We start from the raw sequence: 14179 nt of genomic DNA on the forward strand, positions 1-14179 counted from the left end.
TCCCAAAGCACCTGTCACTTTAAAGCACCTCTTGTATGTGTACCTGTGATATAGTAGCTGTTTGGCTAGTATTGTCCTGGAGGCTAAAGTGCCAATTTTCATATGGTGTGTAAGCTGGTCCTTAGCTTTTAATCAATGTTGTTATTGGACACATTACAAAATTCAGACCAAAGATTAACAGAGATTAAAATTTAAGTCTAACTGGAAGTGTGGCAAAGATAGTTTTATCTGTTTAATCTTGTGTATGACTTTATTGAGCCACCTAATGATGCAGCAGGGAAGTAACTTGCCGAGGGAGCAAGAGGTTGCTGGTTCGAATCCCCACTGGTATGTTTCCCAGATTATGCGAAACACCTATATCAGGCAGCAGCGATATAGGAAGATCTTGAAAGGCATCATCTCATACTGTGCAGGAGATGAGTAAACCCCTCCTGTATTCTACCAAAGACAACCACAGGGCTCTGTGGTCGCCAGGAGTGGACTGCACAACTTTACCTTTTACCTTTATGACTTTATTATTCCTGTTGTTTTTTATTGTGTGTTATAATTTTGTTCCTTTTAATTGTGGATGCCCTGAGCAGCAGTGTGCTGGAGGGGAAGGCTGTTGATATTTAAATAATAACCAAACAAATAATAGGGTAGGCTGAGTAGGTGTGGGTGTGGGAGGAAAGTCCACATTTGAATTGAGAGGCACAATGGGAGACCTGGGAAGTGCCCAGGAGTAGGGTGGCTGTGTGAGTCAAGACTGATGTGCTAGTATAGAGTTGCCATGGTAAGCCAAATGTTGAGAGCATGAGGACGACAGGGAAGGATGACAAATGTGACCGCCTCAGAAGTCTTTCATGCCTTTCAGCATGTCCCTAAAGAGGAACTGCTTGCATTAACACCACTCCACTCCCCATCAGCCTAAACGACCAGTCTGCTATATTGCAGCCACATGGCTCTCGGGAGGAATGTTTAAAGCATCTGGTGGAAAAACCCCAAAAGGAGGAACTGCATTTGCGTCAGAGATGGGCTTGACATGACTGTGACATGAAGGCACTGGGATGCCTGCCAGCCATGTCCAAACTAAAAGCAGTGGGTGGGAACTCTGACCATCTACCCACCCATTACTCATCCTAATCTGTCTTGAAGACTGAAGAAATCTGCCTTTGTGGCTTAACTGCTCATGCTCAGAGCTATTCTACTTTTGCCATTGGATTATGACTGAGGCAGCAGTAAGCAGCCCATATCAACAAACAAGGCTCAGAACCACATCTGTGAGATTCCACTGGAGTTGCTGTAAAGCTAGCTTTTAGTATTTATATGAGTACTAGCTTTTAGGATTGAGTGGCTTTTTTGATCACACCACCTTTCTGCTATGAAAACTGTTCTAAAACAAAGCAGCGTATTAATTACTGACTATTCCTCTAATGGCAAACTGTGCATTGTGTGTTGTTTAAAACCCCAAAATAATTGTAGTATCCCTGCCTAGAAGGCTTGCAATTTGAAATAGATGGGCAAGGGTTTTACAAGTAAGAGATGGGTTGGGGAAGGTCAGATGGCAGCAGATCAGCAGGAACTTTCCCAGACAGCAGGCTTTACCTTGGATTTTCTGTGAGGCTTTACTGTGAGTTGGAAGTTGCTAACCCCCCCCCCCGCAAATGATGAAAAAAGTGGATTATTTTTACCCCGGATATAAATTGGGTGACACTCTAACGCACAGTGAAAAACCCAAATTGTGTATGAAGTGCTCCCTGATAGCTTGCAGGGACTTCAGGGTAAATTGGGCTGATATGTGAGTTCATGATACCTTCATTCCAGAGCAGATGCAGACTAAAAACCAGGTGTGAAAAACTTCCATGTAAAGGAAGTTTAGGATGGTTCTTGAAAGGCTTGTTTTAAAGGAAGGAGGAGCGGGAAGCTGTCATTAAGCAGAAAAGAGAGGTCTCTCTTTGGCAAAGCATAGCTGAGAAAAATTTGAGAGAAGAGGATGACAGGTAAGTGAATGGAAAACTGTCTTTTGTTCTGCCTCACCCTTTTAATATAACTGCAGTTCAATACTTTTCTAGTTTGAAAACTTTGTACTGCTGCTCAGTACAAGGTTGTTGTAGTCAAGAGCTGAGTGTTTTATGCTTTGCAAAGGATACCTCTTCTGACACTATCTGCGCAGAGGAAACAGCTTCAGTTCATGTGTTTCAGTATTGGCTGAAATGAACCACAGTTAACCTTTGCATGTTGTAAACTATCTCTGACTGGTTCACCATATTCCCATATGAAAAGTAGATTACCTCATTGTGGACAGGTGTGACATCTATGGACATGGTGAACCAATTAGATGGTGACTGGTTTACCATATATGAAAGTAGAATTCTGTGCTGGCCGTAGCCCAGATCCCTCTAGGTCAAAATAGTCAACTGAATTGGCCCTTTGTATTAGGCAACAGACCAAATGAAACTACCACTTCCAGAATGCCTCTGAGTGGCATTTTGTAAACTTTAGGCTGACCCTAGATGGTAGCTCCCTGAATTCTTGGGTGCTTCAATTTATCAATAAACTGGAACTATGAGAAGCAGTTCCATTTAAGGGTTAATGAGCTGTTATCCTTCTGCAAGCCCTTGTGGATTGTGCCACGTGTGCAGACCTAATTAATCTCCCAAGTCTTCCTTTTTAGTTCACAGTCCCTATACATCCTGTGCTTGGAAGTGCCTCTAGAAAGCGACCTAAGTGTCCAGTGCTCTTAAACATATACATGAAACCATTGGGAGAGATCATCAGGAGGTTTGTTGCTGGGTGTTATCAATATGCTGATGACACCCAGATTTATTTCTCCATGCTGACCTCATCAGGAAATGGCATATCTTCCCTAAATGCCTGCTTGGAGGCAGTAATGGGCTGGATGAGGGATAACAAACTGAGGTTGAATCCAAATAAGACTGAAGTACTGATTGTGGGGGGACAGGACCCGAAAGATGGTCTAGATCTGCCTATTCTGGATGGGGTTACACTCCCCCTGAAAGATCAGATATGTAGCTTGGGGGTGTTCCTGGACCCAAAGGTCTCCCTGGTTTCACAGGTTGAGGCAGTGGCCAGGAGCGTTTTTTATCAGCTTTGGCTGATACATCAGTTATGTCCATTTCTAGAGGTGAATGACCTTAAAACCATGGTACATATGCTGGTAACCTCCGGGCTTGACTACTGTAATGTACTCTATGTGGGACTGCCTTTGTATGTAGTCTGGAAACTACAATTGGTACAGATTGGTCTTTGGGATAACACAAAGGGACCATATAACATCAGTTTTGAAAGAACTATACTGGTTGCCGATATGTTTTCAGATGAAATACAAAGCGCTGGTTATTACCTATAAAGCTCTTAATGGTTTGGGTCCAGGCTATTTAAGAGAGTGCATGCTTTGATCTTCTGGAGAGGTCAGGTTATGATTGCCCCCAGCTTGTCTGGTGGCGACTCAGGACCAGGCTTTCTCTGTGGCTGCCCCAGGGCTTTGGAATATGCTCCCTGCTGAAATAAGAGCATCTCCTTCTCTGTTTGCTTTCAGGAAGACCCTCAAGACTTTCCTGTTCTCACAAGCTTTTAATTAGAATTCTAATAATTTTGTCTTATATTGTGTTTATTGTGTTTTAACTTGTGATTTTTAATATTGAAATTTGTACACTGCCTAGAGATTTTTATATTTGGCGGTACAGAAATATGATAAATAAATAAGCAACAAAGAGGAACTTCAAGAGGAATGCATGTGCAAGTCCTGTTGAAAGTGCTTAAGGTGTGCACTTAAGACACATTGCATTCAACAGGACATGGGCTTCTTTGTCTGGCATCCCTGTTTGCAAGAAAGAAAGAAAAAAAAAAACAACCACCCAAAAATTATGTGTGGATCTGATGGATCACTTCATTGACTATGTCAGCCACATCTCCAGCTTGTGGCAGTGTGGAGTACAACTGTGTGTACTGTGAGTGAGTGGGAGAGAGAGATGCATCAGTGGAATCATCTCTCTGCATACAAAGGGCAAAGCACCCCAATGCCCGTGTGCTAACTCTTTTCACATGAGTGCATTCCTTTAAGTATCCATCTGTAAGGCAGGCTTTCCAGAAGGCAAGCTTTCCTTTCTTGTTTGTGTAGCCTCCTGTTACTCTGTTTCCAGTCCTGCTTTGAAAATGTGGATGCCAGACTGCTGTAGTACTGTATACAGGGAGAAGCATCACATGTCTCTGGCTCCCCATGAAGTGCTTCTCAGCAAGCAAACAAGCAGCAGCATTACCCTGCCCTGTTCCAGCTGTGTGTTCACTCCTCAAACATTCTCAGCTAAACAACTTCAAACAGTCAGGTGATGGCATCATCTCGTGATCCCCAGGAACAATATTTCCCTTGCATTTTTCTTCTTCTTCCCCTCCCAACAGTAAAGGGAAACAAAAATCTATATAAGGGAAGGAATCGGCGGTTAAGAACAAATGCAGCTGAGCAGAGACTGGCTTTCCAGGAATGGCACAGAGCAAAAGAGGATAAGAGTTACTAGCTTGATGGATGAGAGTGGGCAGCATTTCCAAGCTAGATTAATAATAGCATGGTCGCTCAGCACCATGGTGCTCTGCCTCTGCACAGCACCTTGGCAGAGGATGTGCTAACCACATGGAGCCTGCTTTCCATCAGCACTGCACAACCCCCATGGTGAAGGAAAGTGCCTTCAGGGCTTTATAAGGTGCTGGGAGAGTGTGATGTGTGTGTAGTGGTGCTGTGATCTGAGTCAAAGTGGCTGGCTATGTCTTGGTACAGTTGCAACTCTGAGCACCTCAATGTTTATCTGTGCTGACAATTTTTAAGCAAGGCCAAGGAGCAGCTGTGGAATGTGCAGACTGACACAATCTTGAACTAGGCATGGAGTTGCAGGATTTTCCCCACCCACAGCAAGAGTTGCATACAGTGCATAGACTCTGCATATGCTATTAAGCCACATGTACACCAAACCAGTCTCTTTCCTACCTGTATAGCAAAAAGGGATGAAAGCAAGGCCAGGACATTTTTCACACAGGGCTTTTAGTTCGCATCTGCTCTGGAATGGAGGGTGTGTGCTCACATATCGGCCAGATTTACCTCAAAGTCCCTGCGAGCTATCAGGGAGAACTTGACACACGATTCGGGTTTTTCATTGCTTGTTATGTGTGTAGCCCAATTTATATCGAGGGTAAAAAAAAACACCCACTTCTTGCATTGTTGTTTTTGGGCTACTTTGATCTTGCAGTAAACTCACAATAAAGCCTTCTGTGCAAAAAACGCCCAGCATGAAAACGCCTGTCTGTGCAATCCGATGTACAATGTTAGGACAAGGGTCACATGGTATCTTCTGACTGAGGTGGTGTTTCTTGTCCATCTGCTTTGGTGTTAACAGTATTGAATGAGAAGTAGTGCCCACACAGCTGCATCCTTAGGCCAAGATCAGCTTTAGTCCAAAAAAAAGAAGAAGCTTGAGTCCAAAAAAAGAAGCTAAGGTGGGAATCCTGTGCACATTAACTGGGAAATACCCATGAACGTGGTGGGCTTTTGAGTAAAAATGCATATTATTGCATTGCACACTGATGAAGAAAGCTAGAAACTGTGGTAGGCTTCTCATGGATTACTGTGTGTTACAGTTGACTATCTGGTGATCACCAATATATACATCATGAGGTAGTCATTGGTAAGGAAGGCAAGCAGATAGGCATTTCCCCCTTTGAAATAAGTGGCATTAAGTGGCTTGCCCACCTACTTGTAAATTAAGTACTGGCTGTGCATCGTATACCTGGTCACTAGTAGAATTAGATCTGTCCATATTCCTTTTCTCCTTGTATGATGCAATAAGTTTATTGGAGGATGTCAGCTTCTTCATCTTCTTGATATGGGCACAGTTAGAGCTGAGCTAAGGAGGACAGAAATCTGTTTCCACTGACTATAATTTTGTGCATTTGTGGAGAAGCTCAGTATAATGGCTGGAAGCAGATGAGACATATTGGGAACTGTGAAACCAGGTTGATGGGTGTTTTGTGCAATGACCGTAAAATATTCCAGATTTGAATACTCAGATGTTATGACCTTCTGTCCTACTCTTTTTCAGTCCTAATAGAGAAAATACCCAATTAGATAACTTATAGCCCTTCCAGAAAAAAGCAGAAAATAATATAACGTAAGTTCATATATCAAATTACCATACCCGAAATGTTGTGCATATCATCGAAAATGAAAATGCTGTTTTACTCACAAAAGGAAAGGTTTCTGGACCATGCTAGATGAGGGGTTAGGCCAAGTGATCTCTGTGGTTATCCTGACATTATTGTCTCTGAATTGGTCATTTGCATCTGCTCTGGAACAGAACAGAGTCTAGGACAGAATATCTGGCCTGTGCTATGCAATCCCCTCCCCCGACTATCTGGTGCCACTCAGTGTACCTACTTTATTATTTGATCTCAGATTGCATGTGCTTCTCCTGCTGCATAAATTCACTTCGCCTGTCTTGGAACATGAGCCCGGTGTGCTATCAACACTGCTCTGTGTCTGGCTTGCCGACTGATAGATTCCATGTGCACTGTGGCTTTCATGCTGGGCCAGCAATCAAAAGTGCCGCAGACACTGGAAAGCTTTGGTGAAGTGCAGATTACGGGGAGCTTTTATTTGAAGATTTGCTGGGGACATTATCGAGATAGGCAACACAGAACAAACACTATTAGCAGATGGCTAAGGAGAGGTCATGATCAAAGTGAGTCTCCTTCCCCTTAGTGACTTGCAGGCAGGCTGAGGCTCTCCTCCTTCAACTTGTTGCAGAGGACAAGGACAGATGCTGTCCTGTTCATGTGGAATCCCATGTTGCAGGGAATGTCCAGCTCCTTTATTTGAATTATCAAGACAGGGATATCCAGAGAACATGTAAGGTTTCTTTGGGGTTCAGGGCAAGCACTACTATGGATCCCCAATGGCAGGAGACGTGCTGGTAGAAGCCTCAGAGGAGCTTGTCTTCAGTGTGGAGTGCCTGCCTGAGGTCATAGTGCTGATGCTCAAGAGAAGAAAAGGTGGTATGAGGAGTTGGTGCTGAGTGAGGGGAGCAGTGGGGCTGAGCTAGACCTTGACAAATACATGAAGTTTTCTGCTTGGGGAAAAACAACTTGAGTATTAGCCTCAGGAAATCTTGAGAAGGCATCCTCAAGTATAAAATAGTGATTTTAATTTCTCTTATTAATTGTAGAGTCAGAAGCAAGTTATATTTATCCCACATTCTTGTGGACAGTGGGTTGGATCTTAGCTGTCAGTTGGATCCTGCTCCATTGTTGGAAGCTGCTTCTGGGAATGGAAGGATAGTTGTGCTCAGGCAAGGAAAGAGTCCTTGCATGCATGGAAGGGCCCTTTGTGTGAGCGTAACTCTTTCTGTTTCCAGAAGGAGCTTCTAATGACAGAGTGGTGCTCCACCAAAAGCTAGAATCCACAAACCCATTGCATACATTCTTCTCTTTCCTCGGGTTGGCACTTTGGCTTTTATTATAAACATGTTTAAGTATTGTACATTTTCCAACCAAAGACCTCTACAATGCTACCAGCGATGGCTATAAAGCAACATATGTGTATACATTGCTACAGAGCAGTAAATTGGAGTCACTACTGGATTTACTCCAGCAAACTGGAGATTTAAAAGTTCCATTTTGCATATTTGGCTTGCAGTAAAAGATAACAGAGAGGCATGTATATGTATATAGATGAGAGCAGACAAGTTAATGGAGTAGCAAAATCTCATGCCAAGCACATATTTGCCAACTGCTGTATCATCCATCCATGGAGGGTGTTTCCAGTGCCTCTCTTCTGTTCCATGTTTTAAAAGCCTCCTCTATTCCAGGTGGAGAATATTGTCTAGGAAAGCCACTCATTACTTGGTTTACCAACTTCTGTAGGCTGAAGAAGTGAAAATGCTGGTGACTCTTGAATACTTGGTACCATGTTAAAATGAAAATCATCTGGCCCCACTGTGCAGCTGTATAGCTGCAGTCCTTGTCTGGACGATAGATGAATCACAGGCATTTGACTGAGATTTGCACAGTCAACAGAATACCATGGTCATGTGAAATGCATTGAGAAAAATGCTTCGTATCGAACTTTTTTTCATTTGATTCTCCAGAATCTCAGGAATTAAAGATGTGATATAATTGTGTATGCGTATATATTCTCCAGAAGAAGATCATTGCTCAGAACTCATTGAGTTTGCTTATAATAAAGTATACATACAGCATGTTTGGAATGTATCCTTGTACTTTGGATTCTTGTCTGGAACAGCCTCTCATAATTCATTTCAGCAACACTGACGTGAAGCTGCTCTTGACTAACAACTGAACCGACTCTGTTTTCCCACACCAGTGATGTACGTGACATTTGTGGGCCAGCCACAAGTGCCATCAAGAGTTTGCTGAACCCTGAATGAACAGACGTGAAATTAAAGTGTTGTAAATTCATGAACAAAGGAGTTGAAACACACAAGTGGCAACACACAGACAAACCTGAGAGTGTTTTAACAAAACTTTCTTCACGTTCTTTCTTGTGGAATCTTCAGACCTGAAGCTTCCAGTTGATATATTTCAGTCTGAGCCATGGGGGAAAAAAATTACATGGAAGGAAGCCATTAAAAGCACATATTGCATGTGCCACATTTCTTCAGGGACAAATGCCAAGCCTTTCTAGTTTCATCCATGTGATTTGTACATGAGGGGTGTGTGTGTGTGTGTGTGTGTGTGTGTGTGACCAAAAAAAACCACAATCAAAACCCTGTGTCCAAATGTATTGAATTCCTCCTGTGTAGTGTAGTGTAGTGTAGTGTAGTGTAGTGTAGGTTAGAGTGTTGAACTAGGACTGGGGAGATCTGAATTCAAATCCTTGTTCAGCCATGAAACTCACTGGATGACTCTGGGCCAGTCACTTATCTCTCAGCCTAACCTACCACACAGAGTTGTGATGATAAACATAACCAGGCACACTGCTTTGGGTTATTTTGAGGAAGGGCAAGATATAAATGTAGTACATCAATAATTAATTTATTCGGGTCCAAGTTTGAGTTCGTGTCAGTGGAATTTTCTTCTAGGATGGATTTGTGAGCAAGCTTACCAAACATCCTTCATTTACAAAGAATTGCCCCTTTTGCAATTAGTCTCTTCCCTTGCTCTCAATCCTTATATCTGTACAGAACACAGCAGGTGCTCCTTCTTTTAGAAGTGTACAGCAGTGCAACAGAGGGGGTTCTTCAGTTTTGCAGTATCCCTTATTTTCATAATTTACTCTCTGTGTGTTGGCAGGAGAGCCAAATGGATATTTTGGAACCTTTTGTAAGAATGCAAGAATTACTGTCCTGGATCAGGCTGAAGTTCATCTGGTTGTTTTCAAAACCAAGCTCCTCCTGGAAGCTCAGAAGCTACTCCTGCTAACTGAGCAAAGAGGCACCTTTGAAAGGGGAGATTCTCTTCTGTTTAGCAGGGGGAGATCAACTGTCTTTATTCATCCATAGCAGAGTATCCCTCCTATGGTTGTTTCTGGTGTCTACCTTATGTTTCTTTTTATATTAAGATCCCTTTTGGGACAGGGAACCATGGCCTTAAATTGCTATTCATTTTTCTACGTAAACTGAAAAGAGAAGAGAGAGATATAAATATTGAAAAGAGATATATAAATATCCATACCGTAGTAGTGGAAGCTGGGTATGGCAACAATGGCCATTCCCTGTTAATTATCTTTAACACTTCGTACTCACTCACAGATATGAGTATACTCTTATACTGCCTCTGAACATGGAGGTTTTATTTCACAATCATGCCTAATAGTTGTTTAGAGCAATTACCTTCCATCAATTTTTTGTATCCTTAAAAAAAAAACACCCCACAAAAAAGCCGTCCAAAGTAGTGAATTCCATCTTGTGACAGTGAATTCCATACATTAATTTATGTCATTGTGTAACTAATGCAAGCGTTGTTTTGTCTATCTCAAACCTGGAATTAACCAATTTTACAGCACCAAATTCCATCTGACTTTGCCATCGTTTTATTGCACAAATCATTGTGTGGTGGAAGAAAATGGTCATTTGAATTAAGGAGTGAGACCGTTGCAGGTGTGCTATGGGAGCCTGAGAAGGTGTTTCTGAGATGTTGGGTTTCCCCCTTCTCTCCCCTGTGCAATTGCCTGGAGATGCTGTGTAAACACAATCTCTTCCCTGAGCCAAAATCTCTCCCTGCTTGTAACTCATAAGTGGATCCAAGCAGAACATTCCTTGCGCTCTGTGGATCAGGGCCAGCCCTGAAGGCTAGGAGAAGGTCCTTTTATGGTAGCATTTCTCCATTAGAATATTTTTTTTTTTTTAAAAAGCAGCCACAACCACTCAGCCCATAACAAAATAGAGGAGAGAACACAAACACAACTCCTGGAATGTGTGCCGTGCTGGCCAGGGAACAGTTATGCTGAAGGGAGCCCTTGGGTGCGAAGGCAGATCAAATAATGAGGAGTGCGAAAACCTCTTCTCTGCCCTTAGTGCAATGATAGTGCAGGAATGTGTGTCTGATGGGCAGGGCACAAAGGGGAAGAGTAAACATTTTCTTATGAGCTTTGTTTGGTAACTTAGTGAATTAACTGAGACATTTTTGAGGGGGAGCAGCAAATAGTTCTGGAGAGTTAGACCGAGGGGAAATATATTTTGTAATTTATTTTTGATACCACTGGCTAATTATTGGCCAGTTCATTTTAAACAGCATCTCTAATTTTGTTGCACTCAGGCCTGAAGACCTTGCTAACCCAGTAAAGGATGAAACCTCTATAATTCTTGCTTTGTTTTGTAGGCGGCTTCCAGACCTCAGTTTTCTGTTGAGGCCAAGTGGACAAAAAGAACCTTGTGATATTTCAGAGGCTTCATCTATTTTTCTCTCTCATGTCAATTGCCCAGACATCATTTTGCTATGTTGATAATGCAATGGTGGTTTGCCACTGAGGACATAATCTGCCCACAAATGGTCTCTTCTGTGTCAATTTTCATGGACCACAGAGAGACCTGGGAATGCCTGCATGTTTTGATAGGTCTAGTCCATGACTGTTTGGAGAAGGAGAAAGATGTTAAAGGAGTGATCAAAATCTGTATAATGTACAGTACATGCCAATAGCTGCTGCCATGATGTTAAAAGAAATAACCCAAATAACCATTTTCTAAGAAGTATATTGCATCACTCTTCTTGAATAGACATCTTGTCTCTTTTTGATTGGAGCCTTGAAACTATTTTGCTCTCCACAAATTTCCTCTAAAATTTTAATGTTGAATATTTATGGGATGTTCACTGAATACATTATTACTATTTTGATTATATTTGAAATTAAATATAAAACACAAAAAATATAAAAATCAAGATTTAATCCTTAAATTAGATTAGGTTAATTAACCCAATTATTATATATTTGACAGTTCAGGATATTTCATATGTTGTTGCCTGTCAATTTAGGGTAGTCAAGAGATGCCTAAACCCCTTAACTCTTGGAGTTTTTAGAGTAAAAATTCACATTCACAGTCTGAATGACTTTAGAAATTGTAGAGAATTTCAGGTATTTGCAAGTATTTTAGCCTTAATTTTAACCAAATATCCTGGTAAATGTGTCTCTTGATCTAGCATCAAATGCAGACTTTTGATGTCAGAACAGGCTGCTATTAAAAGCTACCTCATTACTTAGCAGGCTGGCTTATGTACTGGTTCTATGCACACTGTGATGTGTTACTACTTGGCAAATGGTTGTTGTTGGTTAATCATGATGAACTTGTCCTATTAATTTCCATAGGACTACTTATGAGTAACTTAGTCTGGGAGTCAGCCAATATTTATCCTATTTGTATCTGAGATCTTCAGAACATCACTTTTCACTGAGCCATGGACCTAATGTCTTTGGCTATTTTAAAACAAATTATCCCATGGTTGAGTCTCCAGCCTCTCACTCTTGCACTCATCTTCTGTGGTACAGCAGGACACCATTCAGAAATATCATCACGTTGAATGCTGGCACTCACTTTGCTCAGCCAAAAATAGTTCTTAGCTACAAGCTTTTAAAGGCAAATTATAAGGTTGGGTCAACAGTGCAATTGCCAGAAAATCTGGGAGAGACTTCCTGCTGAGAATACCTTCTGGTGACTGTTGGCCACCTCCAGCCACGGAGGCAAGTTGCCTCTAAATACCAGTTACAGGGGAGCAACATCAGGAGAGAGGACATGCCCTCAGCTGTTGCCCGTGTGCTTCTCAGAGGCACCTGGTGGGCCACTGTGTGAAACAGGATGCTGTACTAGATAGGCCTTAGGCCTGATCCAGCAGGGCTGTACTTATGTATGTTGAGAGGCAGAAGACACAGGGCAGTTACTTTTGCTGAGCAAGCCACACTGCAAGGCTGGGAGGTGCAGTGGAGTTGGGGAGAAGAGTAATGGTCTATAATAAGCAGGACGAGACTGGATTGGATTCAGATCCAGGCTTCTTGAAAGATTCTTGCTGAATCAGCCAGCTAGATTGTTGCCTGTATGCAGTAATATATAGAAGAGATTTGCCTGCCTGACTGTGTAGCTCAAGAGCATACTCTTTTAAATGTCTCTTGTCCCAAAAATGAGACTGTTTTTTTCCATGAGAATGGAAGGTAAAGCCTGCAGTGCAAACCATTCACACTATGATAGGCTCCTCTGTCCTTTCCTAGTTTCAATGTGTTGATGCCACCTACTGTTTGGAAGCCATTATTGTAACATGTTTTCTCTGTTTCCAGCAGTAAGGGTTGTGAGCAGCTTCTCTACAACAAGAAACAGAAAGGGGGGCAGGGGAGATTCGGAACTGGCACATGATAATAGAACACCTCCCAAGAACAAAAGACCAAATGTAATTGTCTCTGGAAGTGATTGGACTATAACTTGGTTGGATCTGGTGTTTACTTGGCATCATCTTTGTCTCCTGTTGTCCTTCTACAAATATTCAGTGACATGGGGGTTTAATTAAGGGGATATTAGGTTCTGCTTGGTTGTGGCCAGCTTCTGGTTTGTTTTGGTGGGTTTTACAAGCTCAGGATGGTTTTTTGTTTTAAGGGTCCCTGTATGATACAGTTGACCAGAGAGTTGGGATGTAGGAGGGATCTCTGCTTATCTTGGAAGTTCATTAGTTGGCCTTGGACGAGTTACTATCTTTAGCCTATGTTGCAGGATTGTTAAGAGGATAAATGCAATATATGCTCCATTCACTGGAAAGTGCTATGGAATGACAACAGTTAGCTAATAATGACAATACAATAATATCACAGCTGCTGGAATCCTGCGATTTTTGGCAAATGGTCCATAAAACCTCCCACCCACAATCAATTTACTTAAATCCAACAATGCAAGTAAAGAAACCACAATTGAAAAGTAATATATTTTAAATCAGATTGTTTCTGAAGGATATGGAAAGATGGTACGGCTAATTTCAGGTTGTCACAGAACATCTGGATAAGGAACACATTTCAAAGGCGGACCACCCATATATTCCAGAGTTTAGGGCTCTTGTGGTCTGTAGTTGGGAAGAAAGACCACCTCCCACAGTTGGAGCACTGGTGGGAAGCAGGGTCACTGCCCCATCAGCTACCCATTTTCTTTTTCCTATTGTCTGTATTTTAAGGAGCACCCATTGTTATAAGAGGCTGCTTCCTCAGAACATTACAGACCTACAGAATATAGGTTTTGCTTATTATTTCAGAATAGTATGTGGACTAAGAAATCCACACACAAGAGAGATGATAAGTTTATAGTGATCTTTAAAAATGTTTATATTACATTGACCTATGGTGTGAAACAGAGTTCTTAACTTTGTCCGAGGGTGCTTGAGCAATACATGTTGGTTGCCTTTGATTGGCAGGATATATGGGCAAAGCCTCGCAAGGCAATCAATATTACATTTTCACTTCAAATTGGGGATCTCAGAACTTTTCACTTAGCTTTTACAGCATTAGGAGGAATTTCTTTGCCTCATGGAGTTCGCCTTCCACAGAGACAGAAATGGATTCTAAAACTTTTGTTGTTTTTTAAATGCTTTCCATGATGGCTTCCTCTGTGAACTTGTTCAACTGCAGTCACAGTACCAACTCAATTTACACACCAGCCTTCTGCAAGGATGGAAAATAGCAGGCTGAATGTCTCCAAATAAGCAGCTAGGTGCC

The 14179-nt window shown here is 41.9% G+C and overlaps 1 protein-coding gene across 20 annotated transcripts in view; it reads left to right on the plus strand.

Annotated features, from left to right (window-relative positions):
* The window catches only part of TNS1 (tensin 1), a 432927-nt gene that overhangs the window by 251505 nt on the left and 167243 nt on the right, over positions 1-14179 (plus strand). The window contains exon 1 of one of the 20 annotated variants that reach the window (XM_053307603.1): positions 12785-12873. The exons of the other annotated variants lie outside the window; for them this stretch is intronic. The gene's annotated coding sequence lies outside the window, so the exon portion shown is untranslated. Of the gene's footprint in view, positions 1-12784; positions 12874-14179 lie in introns of those variants that run through there. 20 annotated transcript variants of the gene reach the window in all.

The sequence above is a fragment of the Hemicordylus capensis genome, chromosome 1 (genome assembly GCF_027244095.1).
Source record: "Hemicordylus capensis ecotype Gifberg chromosome 1, rHemCap1.1.pri, whole genome shotgun sequence".
NCBI classification, from domain to species: domain Eukaryota; kingdom Metazoa; phylum Chordata; class Lepidosauria; order Squamata; family Cordylidae; genus Hemicordylus; species Hemicordylus capensis.